Genomic DNA, 23,017 nt, shown 5'->3' on the forward strand with positions numbered 1-23,017 from the left:
GTCCTTACATGTAATTTCCCCCCAGTAGTAGTAGCATCCTTACATGTAATGTTCCACCAGTAGTAGTAGCGACCTTACATGTAATGTCCCCCCAGTAGTAGTAGCATCCTTACATGTAATGTCCCCCCAGTAGTAGTAGCGTCCTTACATGTAATGTCCCCTCAGTAGTAGTAGCGTCCTTACATGTAATGTCCCCCCAGTAGTAGTAGCGTCCTTACATGTAATGTCCCCCCAGTAGTAGTAGCGTCCTTACATGTAATTTCCCCCCAGTAGTAGTAGCATCCTTACATGTAATGTCCCCCCAGTAGTAGTAGCATCCTTACATGTAATTTCCCCCCAGTAGTAGTAGCATCCTTACATGTAATGTTCCACCAGTAGTAGTAGCGACCTTACATGTAATGTCCTCCCAGTAGTAGTAGCATCCTTACATGTAATGTCCCCCCAGTAGTTGTAGCGTGCTTACATGTAATGTTCCCCCAGTAGTAGTAGCGTTATTACATGTAATTTCCCCCCAGTAGTAGTAGCATCCTTACATGTAATGTCCCCCCAGTAGTAGTAGCGTCCTTACATGTAATTTCCCCCCAGTAGTAGTAGCATCCTTACATGTAATGTTCCACCAGTAGTAGTAGCGACCTTACATGTAATGTCCCCCCAGTAGTAGTAGCATCCTTACATGTAATGTCCCCCCAGTAGTAGTAGCGTCCTTACATGTAATGTTCCACAAGTAGTAGTAGCGACCTTACATGTAATGTCCCCCCAGTAGTAGTAGCATCCTTACATGTAATGTCCCCCCAGTAGTAGTAGCGTCCTTACATGTAATGTTCCACCAGTAGTAGTAGCGACCTTACATGTAATGTCCCCCCAGTAGTAGTAGCATCCTTACATGTAATGTCCCCCCAGTAGTAGTAGCGTGCTTACATGTAATGTTCCCCCAGTAGTAGTAGCGTTATTACATGTAATTTCCCCCCAGTAGTAGTAACGTGCTTGCATTTAATGTTCCCCCAGTAGTAGTAGCATCCTTACATGTAATTTCCCCCCAGTAGTAGTAGCGTCCTTACATGTAATGTCCCCCCAGTAGTAGTAGTGTCCTTACATGTAATGTCCCCCCAGTAGTAGTAGCGTCCTTACATGTAATGTCCCCCCAGTAGTAGTAGTGTCCTTACATGTAATGTCCCCCCAGTAGTAGTAGCGTCCTTACATGTAATGTCCCCCCAGTACTAGTAGCGTCCTTACATGTAATGTCCCCCCAGTAGTAGTAGCGTCCTTACATGTAATGTCCCCCCAGTAGTAGTAGCGTGCTTACATGTAATCCCCGCCCCAGTGGTAGTGTCCTTACATGTAATGGCCCCCCAGCAGTAGCGTGCATTACCTCACACACACCCAAACCATGCACGCATGCACACACACACACACACACACACACACACACACACACATACACACACACACAGACAGACACACATACACACCCCAGACACACACACACAGCCCCACCATACACACACACATACACATCACACACACTTCTCTCTCACCCTCCACTTACCTACATAAAAAGTTAATGTTAAAAGAGCAAATTAGCACACATACAAATATGCACAACAATATATTAGTGCAAAACAGTGAATTCAGGTCTGGTTTGTACCCCCATGAACTGCTAAAGTCCCAACAATAAAAGGTGGACGCCCATGCTGTTCAGATGAGGGAGGGTGTCGCAAACGATACATGGGAGCACGCATCGTTAACAACATTGGCCCTCATTCCGAGTTGTTCGCTCGCAAGCTGCTTTTAGCAGCTTTGCACACGCTAAGCCGCCGCCTACTGGGAGTGAATCTTAGCATAGTAAAATTGCGAACGAAAGATTCGCAATATTGCGAAAAGACTTCTCTGTGCAGTTTCTGAGTAGCTCGAGACTTACTCTGCCAGTGCGATCAGTTCAGTGCTTGTCGTTCCTGGTTTGACGTCACAAACACACCCAGCGTTCGCCCAGACACTCCTCCGTTTCTCAAGCCACTCCCGCGTTTTTCCCAGAAACGGTAGCGTTTTTTCACACACTCCCATAAAACGTCCAGTTTCCGCCCAGAAACACTTCACTTCCTGTCAATCACATTACGAACACCAGAACGAAGAAAAAACCTTGTAATGCCGTGAGTAAAATTCCTAACTGCATAGCAAATTTACTTGGCGCAGTCGCAGTGCGGACATTGCGCATGCGCATTAGCGACTAATCGCTCCGTTGCGAGAAAAAAATTACGAGCGAACAACTCAGAATGACCCCCCATTGAGTGTACACACTGGACGAGATTGTAAAAGATCTCACTCAGATTGGCTCTTCTGAGTGAGATCTTTTACTTTCTCGTCTAGGGTGTATGGGACTTCAGACTGAGCTAAACCCAATTAAATGTTATAGCTGATCACTGGTTCCTGACACTTCTACCATTTTGTGTGGCTATGAAGATCACACTAAGACAGGAACACCTTATAATACCTTACCATATGTGCAATTTTCACTCATATCTGCTGATTTCAATGTGGACATAGGGGGTCATTCCGACCTGGTCGCACGCATGCTATTTTTTGCACTGCTGAGACCAGGTAATCGCCGCCTACAGGGAAGGGGGTTAGAGCTGCACAGATATGCAATCAGCTGTGCAGAGAACTGCACAAGCAAAACGTTTGTGCAGTCTCTGCACAGCTCAAGACTTACTCACCCGCTGCAATGATCCTTCCTGGAGCTGACGTCAGGATGCCTCCCTGCAAATGACCGGGCACGCCTGCATTTTCTTTGACATTTCCAGAAAACGGTGAGTTGACACCCCCGGCCGGCCTCTTCCTGTCAATCTTCTTGCGTTCGCTGCTGTGAACGCTTTCTTCTTTCAAACCGTCACTGTGGCAACGATGCACCTGCACATTGCGGCCCGCACGCATGCGCAGTTCAGACATGATCGCACCGCTGCGAAAAACAGCAGTGTGCGATCAGGTCAGAATGAACCCCATAATCCATTGCACTAAAATGGACTCCTTTTGGATTGCCCCAGTCTGTCTCTCACTCTAACCCAGGGGTGGGGAACCTCCGGCCCACCAGCTTGTGTCAGTGAGACACGCTGCCGCTCAGTCTGGCGGCAGCGTGTCTCAGCTGTCAGAACAGGGAGGAGAGCGCGGCTTTCGGGTGGGAGCGGTGGCGTGTAGTACTTCAAACCAGCCGCCGGTCCGTGAGCCAATAAGAGCTCGCGGACCGGCAGCCAATCAGGAGCCACGGCTGCCGGTCCGCGAGCTCTGATTGGCTCTCGAACCGGCGGCTGGTTTGAAGTACTACACGCCGCCGCTCCCACCCGACAGCCGCGCTCTCCTCCGTGTCCCACGGTAAGCAGCACGGAGGGGAGAGGGGAGGGGGGAGGGCATCTGTATACCTGGTACTGTGGGGGCATTTGTATACCTGGCACTGTGGGGGCATCTGTATAACTAGCACTGTGAGGGGCATCTGTATAACTAGCACTGTGAGGGGCATTTGTATACCTGGCACTGTGGGGGCATCTGTATACCTGGCACTTTGGGGGCATCTGTATACCTGGCACTGTGGGGACATCTGTATACCTGGCACTGTGGGGGCATATGTATACCTGGCACTGTGGGGGGCATTTGTATACCTGGCACTGTGGGGGGCATTTGTATACCTGGCACTGTGGGGGCATCTGTATAACTGGCACTGTGAGGAGCATTTGTATACCTGGCACTGTGGGGGCATCTGTATACCTGGCACTGTGGGGACATCTGTATACCTGGCACTGTGGGGGCATCTGTATACCTGGCACTGTGGGGACATCTGTATACCTGGCACTGTGGGGGCATCTGTATACCTTGCACTGTGGGTACATCTGTATACCTGGCACTGTGAGGGGCATTTGTATACCTGGCACTGTGAGGGGCATTTGTATACCTGGCACTGTGGGGGCATTTGTATACCTGGCACTGTGGGGGCAATTGTGGATCTGGCACCGCACTATTGGGGGCATATGTGTATCACGTCCCATTTTAACTGTCCACACCCATTTTTTGGGCGCGTGCGCGCACAGTACCTCTAAGGGGCAGACCTACTGGGGGGCAGGGTAATTTTTTAAGTTGAGAATTTTTATATGGCCCCCGAAGGATTTTATAAATATCCAAATGGCCCTCGGTAGAAAAAAGGTTCCCCACCCCTGCTCTAACCTAATATTTGTTCATCTGCATCCTGCTGAGCCAAAATGTGTATAATCTGCGGAAATGAGTTGCCAATACATGTTTATGTTTCATTCAATGAAAATAAAGTTTGAATTGATTAAAACCGTGGAAAAATGGGTCCATAATGTTACATTACAAGCAGAAGCAAATCGTTTTTATGCTATGTTGTGCTGTGTCTTTGTAAATTATTTCCTTTGGAAAAAATGTAATAAATAAGACAAGCCTTTGAGTAAACCAAGTGGATATGATCTGTGAGATCTGGATTCAGCAAACCATACATCATGACACAGGCATATTAACAGAGGAAGAGGTCAGTGTCCATCCTACTCTTGCCGGGGCCCCTTCCTCTGCAGCTGTTGCCCATCAGCGCAATAGAGTCTGAGCACTAGAGGGGCACATACTCTATTGCGCATACATAAATCCCTGGGGAAATAGTGCAGTAGCCATTTTCCCAGAGTTTTCCTTGCTGTGCATGCGTAAATCTATGGAAGAAATGGCCGCTGCACCATTTACCAGATATATGTTGAGAAATGCTGCCCCCGGCACGAACTCTGGAGAGGTGAGTATTTAAAAAATGGGTGCAGGGTGTACAGTGTGTGCCCCCCTGAACCCCTGGGGGCCCGCGTGCACTGCACACCATGCACCCATTATAGATACACCACTGAATCATGACAGTTCTAGTAATCGATTGTATCTATTTTAAAAATACACTTCACTTGAGCCTTCATCAGAGATATATCTATAAAGCTTGCAGGTTGTGCTGATTCTGTATGATTTCCCAACATCCGGAATACCAGCGGCAGGTGCAGCGTGTCCCCTCACGGGCTCTCTGTGCTTGCCGCGCTTCAGGCCCATTGGCGACCTTTGTCATCACAGGGTTATATTACTCCTCAGGTGGTGGAGTGGACCACCACCTAAGTGGGGATTCCGGGCGGCGGGCAGGATTGCACTGGGTATCGGGATTCCCGGAGTTGTTATCCTGACCGCCGGGATTCCGGCATCTGGCAACTTGAATACCTCCCAGGTAAGCAGTGCACATGGACCCCTCAGTCCAATGGGAGCCACATTGCACCCATTTCTTCAACACATGCCTCTCAGGAATCCTGCACCGGTAGCTTTGCACACATCACCAGGAAAATGATGTGGCAGACATTTTTCTGTAATTTTTGGTATGGCAGAAAAAAGAAAGACCACTGCGAAAATGGTCGCTGAGCTCCAGAGTCTACACTCTGGAAAGCTAGAGAGACATTCTTTCATTCAGTCATCCTAAAGCATATTACACTCTACCATTCTGTCATCCTAAAGCATATTACAAAGCAGACGTGTAAGGGCAGTTATTTGTGTTCATTTACAAAAGGACTTATACTCTATGCAGGAACAAAGTGCTTCAAAAGAAGAACCCAACATTTATTATTGTTGTATAACATCAACAACAAAAAATCTGTGAAAACATGGGCTAGCACGATGTTAGGAATTTTGTTTTGAAAGGGAAATTTACGCCCCATTGTGAATATCATTCGCTTGCCATTACAATGGGCCATTTTGTTTAAACTTTCATAGTATATACAGAAAATAACTACAATAATTACATTATTGACTATAAAATACTGCTAAAGGCAGTCATACCACGGAGTTAATATTTTATTAATGGCATAGTGATTAATTATATGAACACTATTGTATTTCTATCCTTAAAATAAGTGTGTGATTAAAAAATAGATAATTAAGCACATAAAATCACATAGGGTGTCAGGTAATAAGTAGCATAATTGAATAAACCTTTCAATAAAACAAATTATTATATGCATTTTATATGACTATGCACTATTATGTGCATTTTATATTACTGTTTAACATTCTACTGTTTGATAAATATGGTAATTTAGTATTGTTTGGAAACATATAGCAAGTAAACTTTAAACTGCATTGAATCTACATTTATTATTATTATTATTATTATTATTATTATTATTATTTACAGTATTTAACAATTGGGTAAATTATGTATGTTTTTAAAATAATCATGATACATCTATAGTAACTTCAGCACCTAATTGTGTCCTGTGCTCTTTTAGAATTGTTTTTATTTTTCCATCTGTGTGAAGATGCTTGTATAGTAGGGTGTGGTTATGGCTATGGAGCTGTTATATAGTATTAAAGGAGCAACTATACATTTTTCACATGCTAACTTATTGTCAATAAACTTTCAGTTACTAACAAAATGACTATAAAATGTCAGTGTTTAAAATAAAAATGGATATTTGTCCATTTTGAAACAGATGGTCACCGGTAAAACATTAACCCAAGAGAGAAAGTGACAGTTCTGAGATAAGATACCAAATTTATCTTTTTGTGTATTCTCTGGATAATGCAATTTTGGAGGAGGGGATTTGCATCAGGCTCTCTGCTTGCTGCAGCCCACATAATGTCATTAACAAAGCATAGAGAAAGGAGTGCATTGGATTAAAGCACACACGGAGAGGAGTGGAACAGCTGAGTAGCATGCAAAGATAAATTGCAGCTAATATAACCGATGCCAACCTATGCCACTTTCACAATGACTTCCTCTCCCGTTACAAATGAAGCTTGGCAATAGTGCTAATTGCAGTAGATTCACACTGTTTCTCTGCAATGTGGGAGGCAAAGGGAAAGCTGCTTAGCAGCATCCTGATGGATATACAGTGACATTTGCAGTCTGTTGCCATGGTCGCCCTGGGACTTTTGTTATGAAAAGGGATTTTTTTTTCATGCTTCTATCAGATGACGTCATAGATGTCCATGGATGTGACAGGCCACCTTTGGGTTGGAGGTTTAAAGAGACAGCCTCCAGCTGCAACACTAGCCCTGGCTATTGTCTGAGATGCTGATATAAAGATGGGGGGCAATTCTTTTTCCTAGCTCAGTTCCCAAGAAGCTCCTGACTTAGCACGATCTTGATGAAGAGATGAAATACTTGATGAAGTTGGCATGCCATAATTGCCAGGTGCCAGGGACGAGGAAAACATTCCCCCCACACCTCCTCTTTATTACAGAGTATCAAGTGAAATCCTCTTTTCTTAAAGAAACACTAATCAGCCAATAGAACAAGATTACTGCTGCAAAGAGAATGGAAGTCATCTGAAAACTTTAAAGAAGGACACACACAGCTGTATAAGAAAAAGGTAAGGAGCAGGGTACTTGTTATTCTTCTATAACTGGAATGACTAGGAAACAAACTAGTAGGCAGATGGATAGAGCCAGAGTATGTCTGCAAGTAGATGTGTGTCTATAATATTACACATGTTAACCATATATTGTAAGAGACAGGCAAATGCATGTGTATACAGTATGTGTACATATTACACAGCACACAGATCACAGCTTTAGTTTTTGATTTAAATATAGAAGATGAGGACTCTCTGAACTGAAAGTTTTGTGCAGAAAGAAAAAAAAAACAATTGATTTATTTGTACAGGTGTCCTAGTTCTATGCTATATGAGAGAACTACAAACAGTTGTTATAGGAAGATATATGTCCACTATTAAAGCATATTACATGCTGGCAAGGGATACTGGGAAACAATGAATGAAAAATTAGATTTACTATACAGATACTTTACGTATCATCAAGATGTCACTATAGATTGCAATGCTTTATTATAATCATGGTTACTTTGTGTGGTTCATTATTTGATTGGTGTTAGTGTGTTTTTAATAGTCTCATTCTCTGCACTTCGTTAATTCCAGGAATCATACAATCATTTATATTGCAGAGCTTTCATGTTACTCAAATATCAAACTGTAGTTTGTGTCTAACTTAATGAAACAAGGCAAAGGCTGCACAAGGCTCTGAAGAGTTGTGTTTTTTCCTTTCAGCTGTACATATCCAAAATGTGTATTAATAGAAAATAAACAGATCAGAATGCTTGGATGATAATGAGATTTAGAAAATCCTTATTTCATTAGTGCATTGTAATGTAATATTACTGGACTGTGTGGATTTCTGGATCTCTTCCAACGAAGAGGAGAAAAAAAAATCTCTGGTACAAAATTACATTATATATCAATTACATTTAGTTCTAACAAAGTATGTGCTTCGGTCATATGTCTCTTTTCCCAGACACACAGCTGAATGCATATACAGCAGGGTGCTATTCTGCACAGTAATACATTTATTTTATAGATTATATCAAATATACACAAAACTAACAAATAAATAAAAAAAAAAAACACACACAACACCAATCAATCAGTTATGTGATTATTTTAAAGTAATATCTCATAAGATAGTATGTGAGTGGAAACAGATTAATACTTAACTCTACAGATGTACACTGCATAATACTTGCAACTCATTTCTATTCATAAACCAATTTTCTAGAATTTGGAAAACTATAAATTAAAATTTAGGATGAAACATGTCTTCAAGTATGTAGTGTATTTACTCATGCATTGTTATATAGTGTGCAGTGTGTGTGTGTGTGTGTGTGTGTGTGTGTGTGTGTGTGTGTGTGTGTGTCTGTGTATATATATATATATATATATATATATATGTATTTTTTTGTGTGTGCAGAATAAGTGTGTGTGTTTGTTTGTGCATTTCCATCTGTTGAACAGAGATAAGGCATTGTGATGAGAAATGGTGAACTTTTCATCTTCCATGCATCTCTCCAGTAATGTATTGTGGTTAATAATTGAACAGGTAGATTGGCCTGGCTTTGTACTGTTGGTTTGAATGGTAACCAGAGATTTTCATTAAGGTACTTTTAGCAACACCCTTGTTAATAGATCCTCAGATGAATTCAAACAAACTAATCTACAAAACCACCTCAGCAAAGAATATTCTATTTGCTGTTCAACATGATTTCACACTTTTGGACTCTAGGAGAGTAATGGGTACAGCTGCCTTTTAAGGTATATATATATATATATATATATATATATATATATATATATATAAATACTGGGGATAAGTTAGTTTATAGAAAATTAGGTGTGTGTATCAGTTTTAACAAAACTGTTATTTTTTTTTTGTAAAATTGAATATACCACTATCTGTCTTATAAAGCTTATAACAATATGATCACAAAAAAAACAGACATTTAATTATGAAGTAGCCCCTCCCCAAGACTGAAAACCATTGCTCTTTAAGAATTCCAGATCAGGGGCATTTTAATGCAAGCACATTCAGCACCAGACCTTTGGACAGCGATCACAAGTTCAGCCGGCACATATGAGATTGTGTTATAGACTGTTGAGACCACATTCTATAGTCTTTGTCATCATTCCATTTCAAAAAGCCAGTGTAGATCACAAGATAGTAGACGTAAGAATGAATTTTTATGGAAAATATGACAGAAAAAATATCCACAATCTTTTTTTTATTTCAAATGAACAGGGATTTATGAATATTTATTAGTATCATGATACAAAATGGTTTAAAGACTTATTGACTTAAATACAATTTTACTTTTGCTTAACTTTGTCGCTAACACCTAAAATGATTAACTATAATAACCGCAGTCATATTTTGAAAATGATATCGGAATGGTGCATTCTGTAGGAATACTTTTAATGGAATGTTATTAGGAAAATTAAAAACAATTATACAGTATCAGAAAACTTTACTAGACCAAAATATTTGATTATGCAGATCCAATATGGTGTCTAAAGCATTTCCATGGTTTTGGAAAAGACACAAAGGAGAGGAATAATCGCCTTTATGTGAGACACATAATAAGGAATTAGTTACTTTACATTTGCTCATATTTAGGCTACATTTTCCATGTTTGTAACATCAGCATTTCTGTTTCATTTGATTACTTTTGCTACTTGTTTTATGTAATATTTTTAAAATAATATTTTCAACCATGTCATCAGTTTTTCTCATGCAAGCGGATCTTTTTATTTTGAAAATAATTTTTGGCACTATATTTAAAAATAATGTTTCAGTCATATATTTTTTTAAATGTAAAAAAAAAATTCAAAATAAATTTTGAAAGGTTGTTATTGCTAACCTTTATCCAGCATTTTCATTTTATGCAGTACTTTACACTGTGGAGTTTACAGTCTAAATTATTTACTACACACACTAGGCTTAACTTTGTTAGAAGCCAATTAACTTGCTAGTATGTTTTTCAAGTGGGAGGAAACCGGAACACCTGGAGGAAACCCAGGAAAACATGGCTAGAACATACAAATTACACAAAAATGTACTGACTGAAATAGAACCCATGACTTCAGTGCTGTGAGGCAGCAACACCGACCACTGTGCCACCATACTGCCAAATATAACTAAAACAACAACATGTTTGTGATCGTATTACCACCACCTTAAGCTATTTAGTTTACAAAAAAAAAATTATAATCATGGTACTATTTTCAAATACTGTAGCTGTAGTGATATGTTTATTTGGGATTCTATAGACTTTCTGAAAAATAATTTTGCAAGACTCATGTTTAAAGTTTCGCACACAGTTGTCTCACATCATTGTTGTATTAGTAACAAGGGAAAACATTAATACATGAATTCATTTACAAAATGATTCACCCCTAAATCCAGAAACCCAACATCATACTATGTAAAAGTCTTTTCACTATGTTCCTAGGGTTTTGTGAAAAAAGTGAAATTTGCTAGGTTGTAGTAACTCACAAGCATAGAGCATACACTGTCAGTTGCACTTGTTACAGGCATGATGTACCACACCATTACCTAATTAATTCCACCCTTAGCCTAATTTGAATTCCACCCTTAGCTTAATTTGTAGGCACTGATCATCACAAAAAAGCCTATGTAAGGAGAGAGAGAGAGAGGGGGGGGGGGGGGGAGAGAGAGAGAGAGAGAGAGAGAGAGAGAGAGAATTAAAGGGTATTGCAATGAACATAAGCTTTAATGATAATGTTGCTATATATATATATATATATATATATATAAATTTCTCTGTTTTGCATTAAGTTATATGGATGGATGTGACATTTCGCAACTTATCACTAGAATACTTATTAGAATACTTTATTAGGCAAAGCTAAAAAGCTAATAGTTGGAATTATTTTTTGACAGTGATATTCCTGCGTTTACCATGTCTGATTTATAGAATCATTTATTAAAATTCCCAGTACGCTGCTACGTGACTCAACATACCAGTGTATTCATTTTACCTTTACAGATTTTTCTAGGCTGAGCGCAAAGGCACTGCCCAAGAGAAAAACATCTAACTAGACTGAGATGAGAGAATGTCAAGGAAAGAAGTGACATCCGGTTTTCTACAGAGAAAACACTTGTAAGGTCTGTGCTCTTTTCACAGATAAATGTGATAAAAAATATATATCATATATTAAATATGCCTTTTTTATATGTTGTACATGTATATTATCTATCTCTTCATCCCCATATGTCTATTTAATATTTGTAGAATATTAATCTATTTAATATCTAGCTATTATCTCTATCTCCCATATCTCTGTATCTAATATCCATATCTCTATTACCCCCCCCCCACACACACACACACACACACACACACACACACACACACACACACACACACACACACACACACACACACCTCTCTCTCTCTCTCTCATTTGCACTTCAGCTTGATAGTGGGGCACAAGGTCTTTTTCTGAAATATTTTATTAATAAAATTCAGTATATTCTGTTATTTTTATTTTGTTTCTCTTTAAAAAATGTAGAGCATAAATGAAAATGCAGAATCACAGTAACAAATGAGTAGAATTTGAAAACCTTGTTATCTTATACATGTGATATTTTTTTGCATCTGTTACAAATGCGGAAAATAAAAATATAACATGTTTTTTGCTACAAAAGTAAAACAATGAGATTAATCATACTTGTTTTTGGTATCTAATGCCTCATAATTACCCCCAAGATATAAAACAAAAGTGCCTTCTTTACGTATTGATAGTGGTTTGGAGCCTATTGGAAAATATTTTAACTTAGTTTAAAAATAACCTTATCAGTAGTGAATCAAACAAATGGAGTACCTTTACTTACTGTAGCTACATTTATTGAATTATCATGGTCAGAGTCAGCAGTGCTGAATGTCAGTCCCATATATTTTAGATTCTTAAAAGCATTGTTTCCTTAATAGATTTTGTGATGCTTCAGGTTTAGTATTGTAAATACATATTGTACAACTGGAATATGACTCAGTGTTCTACATGCTCTTGTACTAGAGTACTATAGCACGTAGAATGTAGTACAGCATGAGCTTCCACTGTGTTGTTATAATATCCAACTGATTGCTGATTGTAATATATACCAACCTCTCCCACTCTTTTGTCTAAAAGTACAATGGACAAATAATACTGACATGTGAGATTAGTAACTTGTCTACTGTGCACTTACTGAATTATGGACCTAATAAGAGTATAAAAGACCTGCTAAACTACATATCTGACTTAGTATCTCTCAACCATCCTTACTTTTTTCAACCTGCCCATAAGATACCTTTAAGCCTTGCTTTATAACATTATGTTGCAAGTGAGCACAATCATTCAGTTTATCGTGTACATAAATACCCATTTATGATCAATGGTAAATAAAAAGAAATAATAATAATAGTAATAATAATAATAATAATAATAATAATAATAGCATAATAGATATGGCACAAAGTAAAATTGCACCATATTGAATGTAAAATGTATTTTTAGCCCTGTAAAATGTCATGTAAAGTTATAGACATCTAATCAATATAACATTGGAATACAGTGATAACTCTTCTTTAAAAAACTTGATTATTGGGTTGCGTATTGTATGGAACTGGCAGGGCATATTAAACTATTAGCACGATTACTTTCTCCATTCTTTTAAAACTGCCGCAGAAAATTATAAAGGTGACACATATAAAATGTTGACGAGCTGTTACAATGCTAAATTAATGATGATTCTTATATGTTTGCCACACTATTCATAAACAACCATTGTTATTATTAAATGAAGGAATAACAATACAGGATTTTTTTCTTGAATAAAATTATATCTGCATCTATTCTAATGCAAATGTGTACATTTTTTAAGTGCTCTATTTAGATGTGAATTTTTGTCTGAATGCTAATTTTCTTTTGTATGAAAAGCAGGTAAAACAAATATATTAAGTTTTAGTCATTATTACTGTTTCACATTAATTTCAGACCATTTAGCTTTATTACGGCTTATATAACATTACCCATAATTATTACAGCACTGATTGTTCTTTAATTGTATTGACTTACATTTCAAAAATGTACGATTATGCATAATAATGAGCCTTTCAGATACTGTGTTTTATTTCATTCACAGCCATAACTTTTCTTCACTATGATTGGTTATTTTAACCCATATCAACTCATTATATCAAAATATCTAGATATCTTCCAAAAGTGTAATATTTTTGTACTGTCTGTCAATGGCCATCACTATTTTGAATACTACAATGTTGGGTTGTTTTTTTTCTCATGACAATTACTGTCTATTAGTCATGTTTGGATTCTAGGGTGTAGCAAGCCACCAATATGATTCCGATAAATATTTACCCCCATTTCAAATAATCAATATAACTTATTGCTAGAGGTTAACTAAATGAGTTTTTAGGTCAAAATAACTACTTTGATTTGATTTAATAAGTACTGTGTAGTCTGTCAATATTGAGAAAAGGGGGAATTTTTAAAAGAAAAATGCAGAAGAAATTAGAGATAGTTGCCAACTATAACTACAGGTATAGCCTAAAAAAGCCTTCTAGGTACAATGCTTCCAATACTGGGAAATATTTATTAACATTGCTCAAAGGTGCACATTCAGACTGAAACCCTAGCATCCAATCAGAAATTATCTTATTATGTGTCTCTCAAAGGCTAGATAATGAAAGCAAATACTGTCTGGTTGCTAGGGTTTTAGTGCAGATTAACTCCTTGGAGCAATATTAATAGATAACTGATGGTGTGCCTAGTGGTGACATTTGAATGTGTAGTCCAATGTCTACAATGGCAAGTCACATGGATGTGAAATGGAAATGCTGTCCCTTAAGGGCGCATCACCTCTGAGGATAAAGCTACCATGTCTGCAACAGAATCTAAATATGTAAAATCCAAGAACACAAAATTTAAAATCTTTCCAGATGATTAATATTGCCATACAGCTATATTGTAGATGCATTGATGGACTATACATTTAAATTCAGTTTTACTCTTGAACTATAAACGCAACACATTGCTTCCTTGGCATTGTTTCATGAAATGTTCTATTACAGGTTGCAAACGGTTTTAACCAGACAGTATGTTACACAATCATTCAATGTCCTAGTAAATATGCATGCAAAACTTCAGTTTAAGTGAGTTTCTGACCCTGTTTCAGAAACACTGTTCATTTCTGGGATTGTGCTGACTTCATATTGATGTGTAACGCTTTGCAGCGATCCATTGAAAAGATACAACATTTTGGTTATTGTGTGCTGATTGCATTCCATGTGGAGTCTGTTCCATGCACCCAACAAGCAAAACCCGCAGTTGTATTATATATTTCTCTTTCTTTTGTTACTTCTACAGTACAGAGAATAGTTTGTTTACTACAGCACAGATGTTGCACCTGCAGTTTATCAGTAGGTAACTACATATTAACAAAATGCCTATTGCTACTAAACTAGACATAACAGTAAAAGAAATCAGCGGTAGTCAGGAACACAATGGCCTTCTGCAAACAATTTTAGATCATTTAAACTTAAATAATAACTTGGAGAAAAGGTGTAAATCCCTGCCAAGAATGAGCGTCTGATAGGAAATAGGCACATTTTGTGATAAAATTAGCTGCGCCCTTATACAAAGTGTCCGAGTCACTATCCCTACAGCTTAGAGCTTTGTGGATCTCTTGAATAAGATGCACTTAGCTCTCCCGGAAAATCAGACTGACCGATATATATTCATGCTGCTTTCTTGTCAACACAAATTACCATAGAAAAGCTATGGCTCTAACAATATAGAACTTAAAAGAAATGGGCAATAATACTTTTTTTTTACACTTCGTTTTATTCAAACACAAGTGATAGATAAAAGTAATGCCAGCAGAATAAAGGGTAAAATGCCTGGTGTTTATGAAAAATGTCAGATCTTATAATGCAAATTAATAAATGCTGGCGCATATGAGAATATTTGATAAAATAGTGCAAAGGTACATGTACACACGTGCTATAATCCACAACAACTAATCAGATATTGGCTCTTATTTGTCCACGCTGAGACAGAAAAATGACATCTGTGATCTGATTGCTTATATTTAGGCCCATTGAATCACATTATAAGTGCAATAGGCAGAAGAACAGATTCCTGGCAAACAAAAAAATACAAAAACAAATGTTATCCTGATTCCACATTTTGTAAATATGTTTTATTTATTTAGCATAGTAATAGTTATCCATCACCTTGCTTATATGATAAATGGAAGACAAGAGGCAGAATCCTATCGCATTGGTAGTATCTGTCCCATGATTCCAACAGATGGTCCAATTGTTTCATAACTCCCGCAATCATTGCGCAGCAACATTAGCTGAGAGAACCTGCAGTGAGAAGACAGAGACGACAGTCAGCAATAGCACTTATAGATTTATATTATGTAATTAACAATCATTATCTGAAATGCAAGAAAAGGCTGTTATCATCTTTCAGCCGCTGGGTACTTTGTTTTTCTAGAAAATCTGTAATTCTCCATAATTTCTACAGACATATTATTCATTCAAAACGATAAGTGATTCTGAAGTGGGTGTGTGGTGATATATGCCGTCCCCTCTATTATTGAAATTCTTGAGTACTACAGTTACTAGACAAAATCATATATTTTTTTTAAATTCCAAATGAAAATATGTCCTGAATATATTTCTGTGCATTTATGAAATGACATGAGGGTACATGGAACCCCCCCAGCTATTTAATAAGCTTTCCTATAGTTGTTGTACAGTATAGGTTTATAAAATGTGTATCAAATAACAGCCATGGGATTCTGAAATGTGATTTGTTTGAGATATTTGTTGTACATTGAGTTAAATGTTGCTATCGGGTGATGTTCTGCTGTATATCGGCATACATGTCACATGATCACAACTGTATACAAAATATATACCGTAACAGACAATAAATAACCAAACAACCACAACACATTTACTGCCTGTACAAGCTGCATACACTAGTTCCATCTAAATGCATACATTGGCATGCTGGACAGTCTTAATTATTTACGTGATTGCGAACATCTTATACTCTCAGCGTCATCTGTAATATACATACGTGGCCAGTGCATTCCTTCACCGATGGTGGTCTTCTCATGAACCACATGCAAGGATTCAGCCACTGAAGCACTCATTTGCATACCTGCATCTTAAAGTGAAAAAGCTTATACAAGTCGTGAACTAGCATCATTCCGCTGTCAATTATAGGTGTTGCTCTCCAACCTGGGTTTTTTGTCTAATCGGATTACTGTTGCTGACCTTTGCCTTGTTCCGTTATTCCATGCTGCCTGCCCTGATTATCGCAGTTTTGAACTCGTTCTATTGTATTATTGTTGAAAGCTAATTGCAATTTGCAACCCTATTGGTCAGCAACTATTGCTACATACTTAAGAGCAGATAGCAATCAATTACTCATTGAGTTCTCTGGAAAAGGGTGTATGAAGATAATAGCCTTTCTATAGTGGCTTATCTACTGGTCCTAATGGAGACCATTACTACATCATCAAGCCGTAGCAAGTTGCACAATATTAGCACATAGCTGTAAATATAATAGCCTGCGAAATGCAGGCATCTGTGAGTTCCCGGCAAGTCTGCCCGATGTTCTAAAGGGACAATCATTTAAAAGGCAAAACCAGGTTGTTGTTTTTTTTCCCAATAATGATATGTGACACATCATTTAAAAGTAATAATAGCTTATAATGACCATTTTACAAAACTTGCCCCCCCCCCCAAAAAAAAAAAGAAGATGCAAGTACTGGCGTTATGTCATATGGATTTTTATTTCACAAAGTCTACACATTCTCATGCCAATATAACTTTTGTTGTATACAATTGTCATTTCATGATAGGTACTTTAGGAGTCATCATAAGATCTATTTTGCTTGATTACAGAGGTCTATCACAATGAAGAACTCTTAGCACATACAAGGCTACCATAATATTCTCCCGAACACCTGTCCTCATTATCGCACCATAATACTGGAAACAATACTATTAGAAAGAGATCCATGGAAATGACTGAGCCACATACTGTAGCTTTATGTAGTCTGGCCTTTATTTCCCATGTCATTGTTTATGTTCATAAGAGTCTTCAAAATGATCCATTCATCTAATGGCCACAACTGAGTTATAGTGAGCTGACAATGCATACACCGTCTGTTAGTTTCAAAAAGCAAGACTGGAAACAATGCTACATGATACATTTATGATGCATCAGAGTATCTGCTCTGAATATCTAGCACAGGAATAAATTATACCTCTGCTCATAGTATATGAAATAGTGTCCTATTTACTACTAGACATACAGGACATTTTGAAGACCTCTGCATACCTGAACTCGTAACAACACAATCTTTATTACACTAATTATAATCTCAGCTCAGATAAATAATGGACATTTTCAAAATAATGATGTGCTATCCATATATACAAATATATATATATATATATATATATATAGTTAGCGAGGCCAAAGGTTAAGATGGGTGAAAACTATTGCACTTAACTTAATAAGTACAATTTACAATCAATAAATGATTCATAAAAGAATACCACATCTGAGCATATACAGATCACCCCTTTGTTAGACTCAATATCCACAAATGAATATTCCCAGAGTTAGTCCAGTGAACGGTTATCTTATGCGTTTCATCTCCAAGAGACTTCTTCAAGGGTTACTCTCACTTAGTCTCCACATAGAAGGAAGTTCCTCTGCTAACCATTCACTATGAATACGAAATTGTGGATATTGACTCTAACAAAAGGGTGAACTGTACATGCTCAGATGCAGGGTTCTTGTATGTATCATTCATTGATTATAAATTGTACTTATTAAGATGACTAAGTGCAAATGTTTTATACAATAAATACAGTTTTGTTTTTATAAGGGTGTCATATTATTTCAGTAAAAGGACTATTTCACTTATAATTGTAACCATAAAGGTTCATGTGGTAGAATTTTTTGTCACTTTTGGCTTTCCTTAATTTAGAATAGTGCCCTCTCAGACATTTCACACACACACACACACACGCACACGCACACGCACGCACGCACGCACACACTCACACATATATATAAAATAGTAAATGTTTTATGACTATTATTATAATAGGCTGTTAATATGTTTCCTATACAGTATTCATAATGAGCATTTATAGACCACATAGAACATTGTATACCTAGATCTGAATATTCCTCCATGCAGACTTGAGAAATACTGTAAAACAACCAACTACAACTCTGAAATCAATCAATTACTGACTTACATATGGAGCAAATGTTATTGCACAATCATTGGCGCATATGGTAACGCTATGCTAATTATTGTCACTTAGAAAAATTAGAAGGCCTGGCAAAATACCACTTTCATTGAAATCAAAGGAGAAAGGATGGAACATTCATGAAATATATTCCACCTACTGCTGCAGACAGTGACTTGAAGTAACTCCTCTTGTACATTGAGTGACAGATTGCATTGACATTGCCCGGTGACAGACTTTAGGGTCTCATGTCACTTTCAGTGGGATTTATGTGGGTGGTATAAAATATTGAAAACATTGTATTTACAATTGCTATTAGCGAAAAAAAATAAAAAAGAGATGGATTTTTTAAAATTCAATCCCACAAGTGTTTATGTACATAGATAAGGCAGATAAATTAACTCAGATTTAGTTTAATTTTCGTGGGGACAGTCAAATAGGGAAAACGAATTGCTTATGATAATGAAACTAAGTCAATTTAAAGAAAAACGAGGACTCATGCTAAACCCACAGAATGAAAAACAAGAGCTAAGCGCAGGAGGGATTAGTGTGACACCATAAGAGGTAAAAGAAAAATGGAAAATATGAAAACACATTGTAATGTGATATCAGGAAATGAAAATTGAAAATGGGCTAATGGAATAATTCGTACATTTATGTATTTCCATTATATCCATCAACGTAATATAGATAAAAGACGTGCTTCAGAAAAACATTACTGTGATTACTAAAACCACTACATCTTTACATTGCAGAAAGGTAACTGGAAAAAGTAAAATAAAATGTTAGCATTCGTTATACTTGTTTACTTAAAAAATGCTTAATAGCCTTTAAAATAAATATATATATATATATATATATACTTATTCTGTTTAAACTAAAAAATACATTGTATTGAATAGATTTTTCTGTATTTTTACAATTTTACAGAATTCTAATCTAATACAGAATTTAATGTCAGGAAATGTAACTACAAATGATGACTAAGGAAATTAGTAGCAGATAAATGTTATGTATGGCAGTAATCCATTTTTCCTAACAGCAGGTGCTAATTATATTACCAGTTTAATTTTAAAATGTTGTATAAATGGAGGAAGAATGTGTTTTGTAAACAGGGACATTAACTATATCAGTGGATTTACTATTGAAGAGTCCAGTATATTTTGTCAACAGTCTTCATGTTGATATGAGAATGTATACATGGTCCTAATATTTACACGTAGTATGTCAACGTGTTCAACATAGCAAGATTGATCATATCGACATTCAGTATATCAACACTGTAAAACGTCGACATGATCAAAATGTCGACAAAACAGTGAGCCCGGGCGGTGTGGCAGTCACTCAGTCCTGTTCAGCTCCAGCGTTGCAGCAGTGTCTTCTGGGTCAGGCGGTAACATGTGATGGGGAATTTTGGCGGTGTCATCTGATTTAGTGGATCCAGCGGTGAGTACTGTATGTTAACCCCTTACTTAACCCTAATCCTCCCCCACAGCCTAACCCCAAAGTCGGCATTCTGCAGAATGTCAGTATTTCAGATGTTGACATTTAGACATTAACAATATCATAACTGCCGACATTCTGGTGTTGATATTATGACTGTCTACCTGGTGACTGCGCCCCCTATGAAAATAGGCAATTAAAATGTAAATGTAAAGTGTATAACACACAAACTAAAACCAAATATCTATCACTTATAGCTTGGCAGCAAGTATAATTTACACTTGAATTTTTATTAGTATTATCTTTCATTATATGGCACAACAAAGGTTCTGCAATGTCATACATAGTGAATGGAACGTACATCAGAATGACATAGTACATGGGTGATCAAACAGGAAAGATACTGCATAGACAATATAGAATAGACTAATATAGAATAAAATACAATATAGAATAGAATTATAATCTGCAGATTACATAATTATGTAGAGACCATTGAAAGTTAGAAGGCCCTGCTCACAAGAACCTTGCATTCTCTGCAAAGTCTCTTTTAAAGGGGATGTCAGACACAAGGCATATTTTCTCCTAAGCTTGCGCTTACCTCCTCTGAGACCACTGCTGCGATGTATAAGCAACCTCAATAGTTTTGTACAGTATTAATCAGATACTACTGCCTTGGGAATGTATGTGCACTTGCACTTTATGGGATGAATGTGGCAGGTGTCCGTCAGGATGGGCCATGAAGGATACGCCTGGAGAATTTTCGTTGTGTTTAGAAAAGGATCCGACTCTTCTGCTAATCAGGGAGAAGGCGCCATTTCAAAGAAATGCTTTGTTGTCCACATCCCCTTAAATAATAAAAGAAATTGGAATAAGACTAGTGTCCAATTAATTTGCTCCCTCTGAAGACACTTCCTTTGGCCACATCTCGGAGCTTCACTCTGTAGGAAGAATCAATTTTATAGCAAACACAATAGCAATTAGTAACCACTATCTGTCTGCACACTTACAGCCAACTGGCAAAACTCCAAAATAATTTCCTTCATCTCCTTTCCCCCAGATGTGACAGAAGCTTTGTTTTTTGTTTATTACATTTCACTTTGTCAAGAGTCATCCAATCTATAAAAAAAAACTGTGGTCCACCAGCTTACTGGAGAAATACAGGAACCTCGTCTACTGCTCATTTTGAATCCATGTTGGTATTAAATGGAAAATCATTTTTCAATCTAGTAAAGAATAATTATGTATAAATTCCACATTAAAAGTATTGTAAATGTTACCGTTTTCTACTGGAGGGTTGCATTACATTTAGGAAATGTTAATGAATTAAGCAAGGCTTTCTTGTACTGCCCTAGTGGTAGAGAAGTGCCACTTACTCCATAGTCATATACTGTACCAAATTATTGCATAGAAGTAAGTACTTCATGTAAAAAACGTTTTAAAGTTTACCCATCTATCTAAAAATAGCTGCAAAATCATTAAATACTACAGAATGTAATTAGCAGAAATCACCAATGTTTTTTTAATTATTATGAGGGCAATATTACATTATTGTTTTATAACGGGACAAAATAAATGTATTGCTTTATAACAGGGACAATAGGAATATGAAATAATATATATCAGAAAGAACAGAACAATGTATTTATATTAGCATTTAAAAATTTTTTTTAATTGCTCTAAAATAGATTTGCATTGTTCTTGTTATAAAATAAGGATATATTACAACCGTGAATTTTTTTATATATTTATATTAATTAGTTATTTAAAAAAATAAATTACTATTAGTTGCTTAAAATAAATAAATAATTATTTCTCCATAACTGAAAAGTTATTATTGTTTCGGTAATAATGCTTACCATATTTCTTTATTGGGGGGAGGGGGACTAGACTGCACACCCTAATTCCAAACGTAATGAGAAATGCTGCCATGCTGAGACTTATAGTTCCACAAAGAAAAAAGAAACGTTGCAGGTGCACACCCTAGGCACCATGCACTGCTAATGCTATTATAGCTTATTTATTTATCTGTTCTGACTGGCCAGATGGATGAAGCAACACACAGTCTTGCCTGTCAGAACCATGCCTGGAATTTTGCTAACAGCCACCAAACACTACACAGTTTCAGGTTCCAGTCTCCAAACCACTAGTCAGCAAATCCGGCTATTTGGCTCTGAAAACTGTGTGCGAGTTGTAGTGGTTTTATGTTATACACATCCGCTACTTAATAAATCCCCAAAAATGAAGATTCCTTATAGTCGAAAAATTGCGGTAAGACAGAATCTTTTTGCAGGACTGTATTAAGTAGTGATGAGCGGATTCGGTTTTACTCGGTTTTACTCGGTTTTACTCGGTTCTCAAAACGGCATCTTATTGGCTCACGGATGTCACGTGTTTTGGATAGCCAATAAGATGCCGTTTTGAGAACCGAGTAAAACCGAGTAAAACCGAACCTCGCTCATCTCTAGTATTAAGTCACAGTCATTGGAATGCAGGCTCCGATAAGAGCTTGTCCGGGTTGTGATTACTTATGTCCTGGTTTGGGCTCTCATGCATGTGCAAGCATATATTACAAAGGAGAGATCTGAAAACTTTTGCAGAATGTATCCCATACAGTAGGCTACATGGCTAATTTCATCTAAAGATACTTAGGGCCTAATTCAGACCTGATCGCAGCAGCAAATTTGTTAGCTAATTTGTAAAACCATGTGCACTGCAGGTGGGGGAGGGGGGGCAGATATAACATACGCAGAGAGAGTTAGATTTTTAGGTGGGTTATATTGTTTCTGTGCAGGGTAAATACTGGCTGCTTTATTTTTACACTGCAATTTAGATTTCAGTTTGAACACACCACACCCAAATCCAGGACCGGATTAAGGCTGGTGGGGGCCCCGGGCAATGAAC

General features: G+C 37.4%; 1 long non-coding RNA gene across 1 annotated transcript in view; it reads left to right on the top strand.

The window, feature by feature from the left end:
• The first annotated feature begins 7,040 nt into the window (after nucleotides 1-7,040).
• Nucleotides 7,041-23,017, top strand: part of LOC134935153 (uncharacterized) — a 170,426-nt gene continuing 154,449 nt past the window's right edge. Inside the window, exons 1-2 of the long non-coding RNA XR_010179942.1 lie at nucleotides 7,041-7,379; nucleotides 11,363-11,481. This is a non-coding gene — a long non-coding RNA (uncharacterized LOC134935153). The remainder of the gene's footprint in view (nucleotides 7,380-11,362; nucleotides 11,482-23,017) is intronic.

The sequence above is a fragment of the Pseudophryne corroboree genome, chromosome 6 (assembly GCF_028390025.1).
Source record: "Pseudophryne corroboree isolate aPseCor3 chromosome 6, aPseCor3.hap2, whole genome shotgun sequence".
Taxonomy (NCBI): Eukaryota; Metazoa; Chordata; class Amphibia; order Anura; family Myobatrachidae; genus Pseudophryne; species Pseudophryne corroboree.